The sequence below is a fragment of the Athene noctua genome, chromosome 2 (assembly GCF_965140245.1).
Source record: "Athene noctua chromosome 2, bAthNoc1.hap1.1, whole genome shotgun sequence".
Taxonomy (NCBI): Eukaryota; Metazoa; Chordata; class Aves; order Strigiformes; family Strigidae; genus Athene; species Athene noctua.
Genome location: NC_134038.1, coordinates 134,791,391 through 134,806,527, shown reverse-complemented (window position 1 = coordinate 134,806,527; position 15,137 = coordinate 134,791,391).

Sequence of the window (15,137 nt, the reverse complement as noted above, 5' to 3'; positions counted from 1 at the left end):
ATACTGTATCCATGTGGCTCGCATAAGCAGTTTCAGTGACATCAGTTCAAGTGAGCAAACATTGTAGAGTCACTTCTCTCCATCTAACTGTGCTTTCAAGATCACTGATTGCTGAAATGAATATACTAGAAGCTGCAAATGAAAGCTTCTTTCTCGAGGCTTGAAGATAGATATTAAGAGACAGTTATTTAATTGAAATGAGTAAAACTCTAAAATCTGAACTGGGTACTTAGCAAATAAGATCATAAGAAACGGTAGGGACACCGCAAAATCCTTTTATATGCATACCTGGTTCTGGTATGGCTGGGAACTTCTAATATGCTTGACCATCCTCAAGCAGACTCTGAAAAGGTTTTTAGGCCTCTCTGTACTTCTTTTCCATCTTACAATTGTGTGCATTAAGCTCAGAAAAGCTCCAGCCCATATTTGCACAATGCTGACCTAATAAGCTTCTTGGAACATTGTGTCCTGAGAGCACAGGACAGACATCCTGCCTGAGCCTGTCCTGTCTTATTAAAATTCAGCTCCATCTCAGCTCTGACAAAATGCAACTCTATGCAGAGTCACCTGGATGCCTGATGCATACTTTCCCCAGTATTCAGGCTGCGGGCATTGTGTGTTGGTTCAGGCACATCACCAGATTCATGCTAGTCCAAGGCAGTAGAAAGGCACTACACTGAAGTAACAATCCCTCCCAATGACATCTTAACAGGTCATACAACCAGAGCTAACAAAGATGATAGATTTTTTTTGTAGACTGCAGGAGGAACATAAATACATTGGAAAAGTTCTAACCCTAACTAGATGAATAGTCATGTTAAAAGCAAACTAGGAGTAAATCTAAAAGGAATGTTAAAAAACTCATCAGCAAAGGAAACTTTATCTAGGAAGTCAGGCACTGGTAAGGATCAACTGAGAGCTGCAAAACTAAGTAAGCTTAATGGGCACCCATTATTCACTCTTCCAAAATAGTGAAGGAATAAGGATGCTTTCATCACTGGAGAACAACAAATACACTTCTATTAGATAAAAAAAAACCAGAATTATTGAAGTAATTTGATGCTCATTAGCCTGACCTCAATAGAATTCAAAAGTGTTTAAAAAAAAAAAAAAAAAAAAGAAAAATTTAAAATGTGCAGGTAAATAGGAAACAGAACAAAATGCAGCGTGGGTTAACCAAAGTGAGTTGTGCCAGACTAAATTGTTGCCATTTCTGCATGAGGTAACTGATTTTTGAGACAAGAACAGTATAATACATCATCTACCAATACGTTAACATGTAATTTTATATGATGCTGCATGGGAAATTATTAGCAACACTGGAAGAGATTATGATAAATGCAGGAATTATAAGGCATGTAAGGAAACAGAAAATGGATGACTAAACACTAGGTCTTTTCAGCCTCAAGAAAAGCCTGATGAAGGGGAATATGATCGTGTTCTATAAAATCACAAGTAGAAAGGGCATCAGTAGGGGATGCTTATTGCCTTTCTTTAATATTGGAAAATCTAGGTAACATCAAATGAAGTTATAGGCTGTTAGGTCCAAATTAAAATGGAGTACTATTTCACCTGTCGTAATTAAACTGTGAAGTTTACAGCTATAAAATGTTATAATAAGTGTTTCTGGAGTTCAGAAATACTTAGGTGAATTTACGGAATAAAAAAAAATCTGTCACAGACTATTCAAGACAAGTTGTCTAGGTACAAAGGGAAGTTTTGGTCTCACCCAGTTCACCTGTTCTGACTTTCTTAGGAAGAACTGATGAAAAATACCCTGGGAGTTATTACCACAAAACTGAGACTTAAAGAGTTCTAGTTATTATTATGTAACTTTTGTCTAATTACCTTGGCACAGAATGTTTGAGTGCAGAAATGAAAATTAGTTGATAAATCTGAAAGACATCAGTGCAGACAAATCTGGATACAGGATAATATTAAGGTGCTGAATAACAGAAATTTAATGAACTTTAGTAACATGAAGGGCAATACCATTCACTGAAGGATTAATGACAAAAACCTGATGTTAACTCAAAACACAAGTGACCAAGAGGAACTGAGAAGGAAGAGGGTTTGCTAGTCAGTGCCAGGGTTCTCAAGTGCTGTGGTTGAAAAAGGAGGAGGTGTTCAGTGAGAAATTCCTGGTTAAGATGGAAAAGCCCTAATGCTATTTTTACAAGATTCTAATGAGACTCTGTCCATACTATACTATTAGATACAGTTCCAGTCACCTATATGCAGAAAGTGGCAACAAGTCTGTTTAAAGACTGCAGAAAGACTCATCTTTCAGAGAAATAAAACAGAAGCTAAGAGACAGTATGATTGCTTTTCCCAGGCTGGCTGGAGATTGTGGTAGCTGGAATTAATACAGAATTCCTCTTGTTCAGATTGAGGACATGACAAATGCTCCTTTCAGAGCATAACATAACTGACTGTCTGCATCATAGGGACAGAAGAAGAGTGGGAAACGTCATGTGCCAGCAGGTGGTCAGAACTCAGCTGGAATGCATGCCAGAAACTGGCAGAATAAAAGGGCAGTTTGTATATAACCTTTGAGTCCTCAGGAAGGAAACATCAAAAAAAGAGGAGTTGGTAAACTAATTGGTAAAGAAGACTTAAAATACAATGTATGAAATAATAATCAATTTAGAATAAAAATTTGAAAGTAGATTGGAAAATTGGAATTGCTTGCTAATATGCCTGTAGTATCAGAGTTCCTTACCCTTCCTGTCCTAAACAGAGTAATATGTATATTTTTACAATATAAAGTGAAAGAAATTCAATAGATACTTTCTTACCATCTCTTGCAAACAAAAAAGCACACTTGTTCAACTGTCTAAAAACTCACTCAGATTGGGTGTCATTAAGTGCAGACCCCTTGAAGAATTTATTCCATATTGGAAACAAGCCAAGCTGACAGACAACAGAGATCTTAGTCCAATTGTGTGGGTGGGTGGCTGGGTGGAGGGACCACTAGCAGAGGTGTTAAAGTTAAAAGTAGCGGGAAATTAAGATTTCAGATTTTGGGTCTCTTCCAACTTCTATGATAGTTGCTGTTAAGAATAACCATTTTCATGTGTTTATTACTGTATCTGAAGCATTACAAAGATTTACAGAGGAAATAGTATTGCTAAATTAGACTTCTGGAAGTTGTTGCTTCTATACATTCGTATACAAGCTTAGACCTTGATATTTAACAGCAAATGTGATCAAGGTAAAATCTTTTGCAGACGTAATTTCCTGCTTGCAACAAGGAGATACTACTGAAGGATGATACACTCATATTTACTGAATGCAAGTGATTCTGTCATCCTGGCACCTGTCATGCTCTTCATTCACAAGGGAGTAAGGTAAGTTCATATTTAATGAGGCTTTATATCGGCTACTCCAGAATTTGTGATACTGTAACAGATTCTATTCAATTTACGTCACTGTGGGCTTTACGTGTGTAGTGTAATGCTTTCAGATACAGTATACTTTATATATATCCTCTGACTTGATTGTTATTTATATACTTACTGTAATGCATTCTTTTCACAAACATCAAACTGTTTTCTAAACTAAAATCAGAGGGGTTACTTACCAATATGAGACACCGTTTTTCTTTTTTTTTTTCTGCAGTGTAGGCTAGATGAATTATTTGGCTTTCTTTGAATCTTAAATCGTACTTTATCGTATCCTGTAACTGTTCTACTTTTTGTTTAAGCACTTTAGGATGACATTATTTATAAACATCAGAGCTCTTCACATTTGTTTAAGAAAGACACCAACAAAATTTTTCACTAAAGAAGGAATAGATATTTTTATTAACTGAGGTAAATCTTTCCTAGCACTCTCTTCCTTCCTCCCTGTTTATATTGCTGAAGATGTGTGGATCCTTTGCAATTCATTCACTATTTCATACTGTTGAGAAACTGAACACCCTATTCTCATTACTGTGACTTCATTCCATTTTATTTACTACTTTGATCTTCTTCAAGATGTCACTTGATGCTGTGTTAATCCTTTGGTTTATTGCTATTACAATACCTTACAGCTCTCCTTTGTTGCTAAGCTCCTATAGATAAATGAATCATATGACTGTGGCAGTCTCTCTGTCAACACTGCTGCTGTTTTTCCTTCAAATTTTGTCTTTGAATTGTAACAAGCAGTAGGCCTAACTAAGGGTCTACAGTTGGACACTTGTAGTTAATTGGGGCTGTTGATGGACTAGGTAAATTTGGCTAAACCAAGAACACCCAGGGAACCTTCTGCCCTCAGCGTAAATGATTGTATTTGTTCAAGGGTAAATTGTGAGGGATATTTTCAGTCTTCCTCAGACTTTTTACTGGCATAATGAAAAGAGGTATTCTATTCTGGAGGAAAGTGTTATGACATGCTATTACAGTATATTGATAAAGAACAACTTTGGCTTTTACAGTCTTTTTGCTATATAAGCAAAATTATTTTGGTGGCCCTAATGGTTTTTTGGGTTGGCCTGGTCTAGATTTTTGGTGAACTAGACATAAGGACCTTTGCCTTTAGCTTGCTTGAAGGTTTGTTTTGGTTTTGATTTTGTTGCTGTTTTATTTTTTCCCCTTTTCTTTGCATCTTACTGGATTTCTCCTTTCTTTATTATCATACCTTTTTTTCTTATGCAACCTTAAGAGAGGGTTGAAGTCATGCTTTCAGAGATGGGGCTTTTTTGCATCCTTTTAGAAAAAGACATTTGATTTTGTTGAGTATTATTCAGATAGGAATATAACATTGCTCTTTTCATACCTGAGAACTTATGTTTTCAAAAATTTTTGGTATAATTTTTGAGTAGCTTCTAATCAGATATAAATTTGTAGACAAGAAAAAAGTAAAATGTCACAGATGATGGTGGTTGTGGCCATAGTCATTCTTTTGAGCCTTGTTAATGACTGGTCCAGAGGGCTGTAGGTCTCCTTTCTGGATTGTGCTGGCAAATATCGTACTGTGTTAAATAACATTGTTATTTTGTCTGTGCTAATATGTTATCTCTGTAGGACAGGGGCCATGTCTTCTTATTTTCATTTAAAACTATGGATGTGAATGACAATGCAAGTATAACTTGTAATTTTCTCTCTCTCTCTCTGCATATTAATTAACTTACTATAATTTAAGTTGTAAGTGTCTCATTATGTGTCCTGGGCATTATTTTTACTGAAGTGTGTCACTTTTCATTACATTAAATGAATATTCATTTAATTTCCTATCTCACCTCTGAGCCCATTTTGTTAATGTCAGGATTATTCTTTCATCCCTCTGAGTCTTAAATACTCTCCTTATTTTAGCATCATCTGAAAATTTAATGATCTGAATTATTACAGCTTTATCTACACCACTGAATAAAATATGAAAATCTTTTGGTGTTAATCTACATCCCTGAAGGGAATTCACTTCTCAGCATCTATCTTTCCATTTTCCCTCCAGTCCCCTGTTTTTCTGGATACTGATCAGTACATTGGTACTGCTGATCCCTGAAGGCAGGCAACTGCATCAGACCTGGAGTCAACTGCTGTTATTACAGTTTTACTGGGAAAGTAGGTACCCCCAAAAAAACAAACTAAAGATCAAGGATAGGAAATAGTCAGACTTTAGGATACTGACCTTCAGATGTGAGTGCAGGGTCATGAGTATTTGATATTGAAGAAAAGTTTAGAGCCCATTTTTAATAAAGATTTACTCCATCCACAACACAAGTTTCGTAATGGTAACAAAGATCCATCATTTTGAATTTCCTCTGAAGCTTTTTAAAAGCCCAGCTATGTCAAGCTTCTTGGTTTATCTGAGCTAATAACATTTTTCATTTTTTAAAAGTAACCAGATTTCTTTAACATGATTTACTCTTTCCATAACCACAATGACTCATAATGATTAAATTGTGCTTATGTAATTATATCCTTTAGAAAGATCTATAAATGTAACATCTCTTTCCTAAAGATCAGACTGAGGCATAGAACTCCCTTGATTTGTCCCTACAGGTTGAAAAATAAACACTAAAGTTGTTCATCGCAGGATTAGGCAAGAGGCTGACAGCTCTGGCAAAGAGGTTTGAACTTTGGTACTAGAAGGGATTTCCATTATTTTTACTGGATTATTGGGGACAATGACACTTGTGGACTTAAATGCTGACAGTCAGCTTGATTTGAGAGTGTGTGAACAGAAGGAACTCCATGAAGTATTTTTGTGTGAAGATTAGAGACTTGTGAATATGGGCAAATAAGAGAGACAGTAGGCCTTGGAGCTCTGTGAGCAGAAGAGGACAAAGCTAGAGAAGCCTGGGTGTTTGTGTAAATAAACTGTATCATCATGTCAAGAAAGAAGGAAACTGTAAGTTTGTGAGTAAATGAATATATTAAGTTGTGAGCTTTTTGTTTTTCCTGAAATGTTCAGTACCTACAGTCAGGGCTTATAGTTTGCCTCCATTTTTGAGCCAAAATAATGATAATTTAATATTATAAAATATGACCACTGTACGGCCAATTGTAAATCTGGCTATTGGGTGTAATAAATCATATTCTTCCCAAGAGTTAGAAAAATAGTTCACAAAAAAATGCATAATTTCTCTATCTTGTAGCTTGCAGCTTGGGAACTTACAGTTCTATCTGTATTTGTTCCTATCTGTGGATTAACTCTAGGGAGAACATGGGGGAGAGCTATTTTACAAGGCTGGAAAACTACTGTTCAATAGCCTTTAGTCATCTGCAGGACTTTTTTGCCAGCTGATACACCTTATTAACAGCACAGGCTAGGCATTTATAGAGCCACTGCATCCAGAATCTCTTTCATAGACAAGCTGTTCATACTCTGCAGGACCACAACACTTGGCAAAGGAGGCCGAGCAATCTTTGAGGCAGCAGTGTGACCTCATACCCTGCTGCTAATAGAGGCATAACAGCAATGAAAGAATAATTTTCTATTTCTTTTTGCAGAGTGTGAAAGTGTATCTCTTAGGTTCAGCCTCAAATCAAAGAATTAGATGGAAAAATTCAGTTCTGCTTTTGCTGTTCCCTATTTATTAGGTTGAGAAACATTTCTTCTCAAGCCAGATGATACACAGCTACATTCAATCTTATATTTTTATCAATTTACCAATGTTTTAAACTAACAATGGGGAAAGAAAGTGTGAGAATCCTAAAAAAAGAGGAGGAAAATAAGTTCTGATGTTTCTTTTTTTTTATACATTCACACTTGATATTAGTATCTCCTGGTTAGAAAACACACTATATAGTTTTCATAGTACCTTTACCAGTCTTGGGATGGACCATCAAGATAAAACCATGTGAACTGGATGAAAGGACTATGTAGTACACTATTTGCACTTAATTTAACCTAGACTTAGTTGATAGACCAATAGCTGTAGCTAATGAAAACAGCAAGAACAGAATAGCACATCAAAATGAAGTGGTTTAAAACCACATCAGTGAGTGCGGAATTCATAAGAATAGAATGTAGTATCTGATCTCTGAGAATTAGAACAGTGACAGATCAATGAGCCATCTACTGTAGTGCTCTAAGGTCAGACCGTATTTGATGCTATCAAAGTTGATAGCTTAAATTTGTACTTTCACAAACAATAATTCAGTAGTTCTAATTTGACTCATTTCTGTCATGTCAGTGAATGTGCAATTGGTTTTGTGCTGGAAAAAGTGTAGAAGTACAGGAATTTCTAGATAGAGCTTTTTAATGAAGGAGAAAAAAGTTTGTAAAGACAGTACTGTTTGTTCTTCACAGAGGAGGTCTGGAGATTCATCACACTGTTTGCAGATCTCTGAAGCACCAGGCTCATCAGCCACAGCATTGGAAGAGCAGCCATGCTCCTAACAGCCATTCATGACAGTTCCAGCAAATGCTGAGAGATGCTTCCAAACTTCTTCAAGCAACAACAACAAAAAAATGCTCAATCAGAAAATTAATTAATTTGGGATTTCTGGTGTACTTAGCCTTGCAAATTCTGGGGCAGAAACTGATTGGAATTGTCTGCTACTGAAATCCAAATTCAGTATTTTTGGTGAAAGAAGTTGCAGAATTTGAGGCCATTTTCATTATCTGATTCATCTGTTGGCAACTTGGTTCAGACTTGCAAAATGAACACTCATTACTATGAAGTATCTTCTTTAAATTTTCTGGGAGCTAGCATAAACTGAATGTTAGTTCTCTTCAGGTGCTTAGCTGAGGGAATAGGTAGACCAGATTATATTCTTGAAGACTGGCTTTAAAAACATTTTTCACCGTCAAAGACTAGTTCTGCAGTTCCTCCTCTGCTTTCTCCAGTAACATTGCAAAACAATCTTTTTGCTGACTTGTTCAAAAACTTCATGCAATCTTTCTGGGTTTATTATTGTTAGAATTATAATTTATCATTATTTAAAAAGAAATCTGTAGGTACTTTAAACATTCAAAAAGTGGATGCTTGTATCTAGCTGTACTCAGCAGTTGAAGGTGGCAGTGAACCTAGACTCCCTGTTTTCTCTATGCATCTCACAATCAGAAGTTTGTCAAGGGAAAAAAATTCTGACATGAACTAGTTTGGAAGTAGCTGTTCTATAAAGAGTGGTCATTATGGGACTATCTTTAACTCGCTCTCCTCACTTCCTGTTTATGTAATGGGAATTTCATGCTCCTGGTCTAATTGCATCAGCAATATACATTTCATTAAGGTGATGCAATGTGTGCTGCTGAGGATGATGAGGTCACTTTGGCTTACTTGGTGTGAGCAGCATCTTTAAAATTGTTCCTTACCCCAATGGGTGTACTTGTCAGTGAGCAGTTAACTCCAAACAGTTGTGTCTGGCCTGAAGTTACATCTGTAAGATGATTCTTGTGATCAGCTCCCTATATAGCTGGTGCTAAACCCTGGCATTCTGGAACAATAGGATGTTTCAAACAAATAAAATAGAACGACATAATTAGCTTAGTTTATGCATTTAACATGAAATGTAATTCCAAAGCTATACATGCTGGCACTGGCTTTCTTCTGTCAAACAGAACAGAGAGCACAATGCCTTCAAACAGAACATTGTCTTCAATCTGGGTACATGTGTTGCTTCAGAAAACAACATTTATGAACTGTCTTCTGCTTGAACCAACAGGTTTCCAAAGAGATTGTTTCCTAATCTAAGATTATTGGTCAGAATCCTCTTGAAACCGTAGTGACAGGTAGAAAGTAAATTTCAGCACTGCAGAAATTTCAAAAAAAGACTTCATTTTTTCTGTTCAGAACTTTGTTTTTAAGTGTGCCAATTTGGACTTCTACAAGGAATTTTTCAGTTTCACATGCTGCAGATAACACTATTGTGATATTACCTGTTGGTCTATTTGCCTTTACCTGTGTGGTCATCTTAAAATGCATTTTATTTTCTTTAGTTAGAAAAAGTTTCTCAAGTACTTAGAATGAGTCATTTTAGAAAGGGTAGATTAAAACACTGTAGTTTGAGAAAGAGTTGACCTAACTGCTGTAGTTGTGCAACCGAAATGATGGTTTAGAGTGAAACTGATAAGCTGGATAATAGACCAGCAAACAGGATGTCTGTAGTCCATCAAGGACTAAATGAGATCTATATAAAGCAGCAGTGTAATTGTAAAAATCAAGACGTGTAGACTGGAACAGATCCAAAAATAACATTTGAAGATATGTCATAAACAGACCATGTGGTTCTGATAAGACTAGAATGACAGTGTGTATTTAGCATATAGGTAAAGCAGATAAACCAGTTCAAAAGTCTTAATAATTGCATGATGATATCCAGTAAAAGAATCAGTCAGCATTTAAGGAACTGATTCCCTGCATGTGAAATAGACCCGTGGCCTTGATACTTTATATTCAAGCTGTAGGAGAGGTAGTGATTTGCGGAGAAATTACTCTATAACTTTTGGAGTTATAAAGTGGGTATGTTTATTCAGCCCTGGGCGCATGGGGGATCGCTCCACCACAAACATGCGCATCGTTTGCAGCTCCCGTATGGCTTATGTTACAAAATAGTGCATATTCATAAAACGCCTATACATATACATAGTCTACCCCCACCTCCCCTCGCTTCTCATGGTAATCAGGTCTCCTCCTCTTGCGTCTGCGCGATGAGATCTTCAAGCTCCGGGCTGGGGTCACAACCTCCTGGGGAGGGGTTGTAAAGATGAAGTACCTCTTCTTCCTTGCTGATGAACTTTTCACCTTGTTGCTCTGCGCAGCCTCAGTTGTTCTCTGGCTTTTTTCCAGGCCAGTTTATACTGGTGTTTTGGGTAGTCTGTTGCTTCAAGGACTAAGGGGGGACTTCTCTTTGGGCTAGGAGATAGTCGCCTAGCAACATTATCAACACCTGGTATGTCTTGTTCGAACAGTCCCATACGCCTCCCCTTGTTTTTGCGCAGGCCTTGCACCATCAATCTAAGATTGTTTAGACTCCCTGTCTCAGTAGATCCTTGTAATGTTTGGACCCAATGTATAGGGCTGTGCTTATCAACTGGCATGTTGTCTGAAGAAGGAACCCACCTGATAAAGGCCAAACCTCAAGGATAACTGAACAAATATGGTCATTGGTAGGCGCAGAAACAGTTTATCCTCTAGTTAAATCACTGGAGTGGCTCAGTAATGGTTAGACTGTTGACATGTTGGCTGCAGACATTGGAAGAAGCAGACACAAGCAGTAAGAAGTAATCAAAGTGAAGCACCCTTTCTGGGAACCATTGCATATTCCAGGACACTGTGGCTTCATCAACAGCTTTGACAGATGAATTACTCCATACTTAGGTACGAAACTCTGCCATAGGAAGGATTCAGAAGCCACCAGACAAAATGTCACGTTTTTCAGGAATTAATACCTGTTATGGCTCTGGTGTCTCTGGTCCACAGAATTGTCTGTCTCGCTATGGTGAGAGGTGTGTCTCCAGACAAAGGGATTCCTCAGCATATAGTTGTCTTCTAATGTCTTGGATCTATCATCTCAGTCTTATAATTACCAAAGGGCAGCTGTAAGTCAACAATATATCAGAATTCCAGAAACTGAGGGTTAAAAAAAAAAAACAAACAAAACACACAAAACCAAACAAAAAAACCAACACCAAATCCAAATTCATACCAGTTTCAAAAGCATGGAGTTCTTCAGGATTCTTTGTAGACTGTCAGAAAAGAAGTACCAACAAAGTCTTGCATCACCATATCATCAACACTTGGCAACAAGAGAGGTATCAACCCCTCAGATAAGTTGTGGCCATCTAATCATCTTGGCCTCTGTCTGAAGGTGCAGGGACAGGAGTAGATTCTGTATTGTACAAAGAAAATAAGTGGAAAAGTATAGAACTAGTCAAGTTTTGTCTGTTCCTCAAAGACTTTTGAATGAAGAATGAGGCTGTCCTTCATTTAGTTAACCTTAGTAGTAACTACTGTTCTAAATTTGTTCTTCAGTTACAAAAATCTAGAAAATGATGTATGAAAGTTATAATTTCAAACTTTTTTCCCAGTGTGTAGGGACCACATTTAAGTTTCAAGAAAATATTTTGTTAATGATGTGTCTGAAGGTATTTCATGCCTTACATTAAGCATTCAGACTCCTACCAAAAAAGAGGCAAGATTTTGAGGGGAGGAAAAAGAAGGTTTAAAGAAGTCTTAATTCAGGCTTCAATTGTGGCTTTCAAGCTTGAGAAATAGCTATATCCAGTTCATTAGATACAGCAGATAATTGCAGGGTCATCATTCTATCCAGATATAAGTATTCTTAGGGTAGCTTCACTCTAAAGAGAGGAGAGTCCTCTTGCATGCTAACTGCCATGAGAAGAAAACAAAAAGAGATTAAAATTCAGAAGTGTCCTTTGAATTACTATTTTTAGGGTGTGTAATCTGTGTTGTAACTGCTTTAGTGAAGAGAATTTCAGAAGGTCAAGATCTATTCAGGAAGCGTCAGAGTTACAATCCTCGCGGGACAAAACACAGCAGTTCTTCCAAAAATAAAGCCAGTTACAAGAAATCACTTTCTTTTATTTGGGGCTTTTTAAAGCCAATCTATTAAATAAAAATCTGGCATGTTCTCTCTTTTCCAAAAGTTCTAAAAATTGTCATGGAATGCATATTCTCTCTAACTGATTATTTATATTTCTTTGCTTTTGTGAGGTTTGTGAAGTACAATGATTTCCCAGTAACTTTAGAATGTGGATATACAATTTAAATCAAAAGCCAAGTATTGTGTGATCCAGTCTTCCAAATTCCCACTTAGGTGCTAAGAAGTATTGTAAGCATAAAACATAAATCTCAGGCAGAAATCCAGAGAGTTAATCCTTCATATATAAAGTCATTAGGCACTATTTCATATGAAAATTCCCTAGGTATGCAACTTTAGTTGTTATTGGAGTTTTTGGGTTTGGGTTTTTGCGTGGTTTTTTTTAATGCCTGTTTAGAGACAGGAATGTACAGCCTGTTCCGATCCAAATTTAGGTGGATAGATACAGTTCAAATGTTTAAACTAAATGTTTAAAGATAGACATTTTTACATCTTCAATCAGTCATTAGGCATAAGATGGTGATCTTCCTGCTAATCTAATTCCTTTTATTCTGATGAGATTGCATAAACTAGATTAGGGGCCACTGTTGGAAGTCGGAAATACTTGCCTTTCCTCTAGCTAATGTAAATGTTTGAGGCAAGCAATTCCATCTGTTTAACTCATGTTAGACCAACCAAGATGTTGCTGCCTTTTGAGGGAGCCTGAGGGAGTGGTTATGTTGTATTCAAAGTGAGCCACACCTAGATGAGCCCCAGAGTGATTTACAGCAAACTGCCTGGCGAGGTTGAATTTGGTGCCTGTCAAAGGAGAAAGGACATGCCTAATTTAGACATGCAGGACTTTTTTTCAAAGGTCTTCAGAGACATTTAACTCTCTCATTGACTGCATATAAAACATTAGGCATACTTTTGCATTTCTTCTCCCCAGAATATTCCATTTCCAGGATTGCTGGGTCTGCTGAGCACTGTGAAAGTTACCCATTTGCTTTTGGTAACATAGAAAATGTGAAATATTGTATAGCATAATTAAAATTTAAAATCCAATGAAGAAGTGTTGATTCTATTTGTGGCAAAAGCTGCTTCATATATAAAGGAGCACTATACAATTAAGAAGCTTATGTAAGAGTGTCTAAAATATATAAAATTATTATTTAAATCTATTATTAAAAATAATTGACATACCATCTGTTAAATTTAGGACCTGTAGTCAGTGTTGCTAAATTGAATTTTATTGATTTAAGATTTGTCAAATTAAAAAAAAAAAAAGATAATTTACTAATACAGGATACAAAAATTAGTTGAATCTAATGGAGTGGAATGAAAAAATTTCAAATAATATTTTTTTAAATTGGCAGTCAGTATACTCATGGTGCAGAAAGTTGTTATAGCTGCACACAGGGAGTAGTTCTAAAAATCTTCTTATATATTCCTTGAACCTTGTTTTACATGAAAAAAAAAAAAGACACTAATCCATAGAAAGCATTTTTTTTCCCCTCCGCTAGTTCACAGATGGATAATTCATTAACCAGTACTCAAATGAAGGAGGAAGATTTTTCTTCCCTTTAACTATAATGTATCTCTTACAGTAGCTCCTATTTAGGACCAGTCTAAAATTTGAAAAGGTGCGTGAACAAAACTTCCTTTCTTCTGCCCTTTTTCCCTTGTAATCACAGTGAAAATGTTTTTTGGAGGAGTTTCTAGAAACTATTCCAAGATAAGCAATTGCCACAAGAATGTTAAATGTTTAGAAAAGTTCAGAAAAGAGGGATGGGTGAAAACTCAAAACTTTGCTTTGGGGACAAATCTGCCTGGATCAGAATTTCCTTATGTAACTTAGCAGCATGAGCTTGTCATATAAAGCAATTACTCATCAGTCACAAAAAAGGGAAAGGAAGGTAGAGAATAGTTTCTTAGAAATCTGTGCTGTATTATCTACTTTTCACCTAGTGGTTTTCCAGGCAAAACAGTTGCAGTGGATCACTATTTGGTGATTTAATGCAGAAACATTCACAATCCTAGTGGGTCTTAATGTTGAAATATTAATTTCTTCTTCCTTTCCACCTTCTCTCATGGGTTTGTGGGGGTTTTTTTTAAGTTGTATGATACATTTGACACAAAAGTTTTTCATATTTAGGAAAATCAAAGGATCCAGCAAGACACCTGGCTAAACAAAGACAATAAGAATATATTTTCTGCGGTTCACTCCCATGTGAGTTAATTCATCTGTATTTTATGTGAATTGATCTGTCCTCATTCAACTCTTGACCTAGTCACGTAATGACAACCAACTTTGTATTCAAACACAGGCATTGAGGTGACTTCATAACCCTACTGAAAGTACAATAGCCAAATGTGCTTACATCAAACAAGACAGTGATGGAGTCTTGTGATGACTCATGCACAAAACCAAGTAGGTCAGGTGAGAAACTGTCTGGTACTTTTTCCTAGCTTTTGAGGGGGAAGAGGGAGCAAGAGAGGAGCAGAGCCATGTGAAAGTGGCTCAGCTGCCAGGGCCTGCAGCTGTGTCAACACCACGCCGTAACTGCCAAATGTTTCTGTGCCTGCAGAGAGCAGCTTTTATTCCTTCTGGGAATAAGGAGATATTTTTTACAAAACATTGCCTTCCTTTTAATAAATGAGATATGTTAGGATCTGGGTTAATGGTCTAATGAACTTATAATTTGGCTGTAAAGAGTAATTTTGATGCTGTTTTGAAGTCTGCAGGGGCCAATGCAGACACATTGCACATGTAAATGAAGTGACACTTCAGAGCAATGAAGCATATGGAGAAGACACCACTGTCGTTGTTGAAGATATACTCACACCAGATCCAATTTGTCTTAGCTATTCCTTGTTTCATGCTTTCTCCACATATCTCATGGATATACATACTTAACTAAAGTTAAATAACATGCAGCAAAGAAACTTCTATTAAACATTTTACCAGATCACTTACTAACAGATTTAGTCACAGAACAGCCCAGGTTGCAAGGGACCTTGAAAGATCATCTGGTCCAACCTTTCATTGACAAGGGACTCTAAATGAGATTACCTAGCACCCTGTCTAATTGTATCTTGAAACCTTTTGTTACAGGGACTCTACTGTGTCCCTGAGGAGGTTGTTCTTGTAAGAAATTTCTT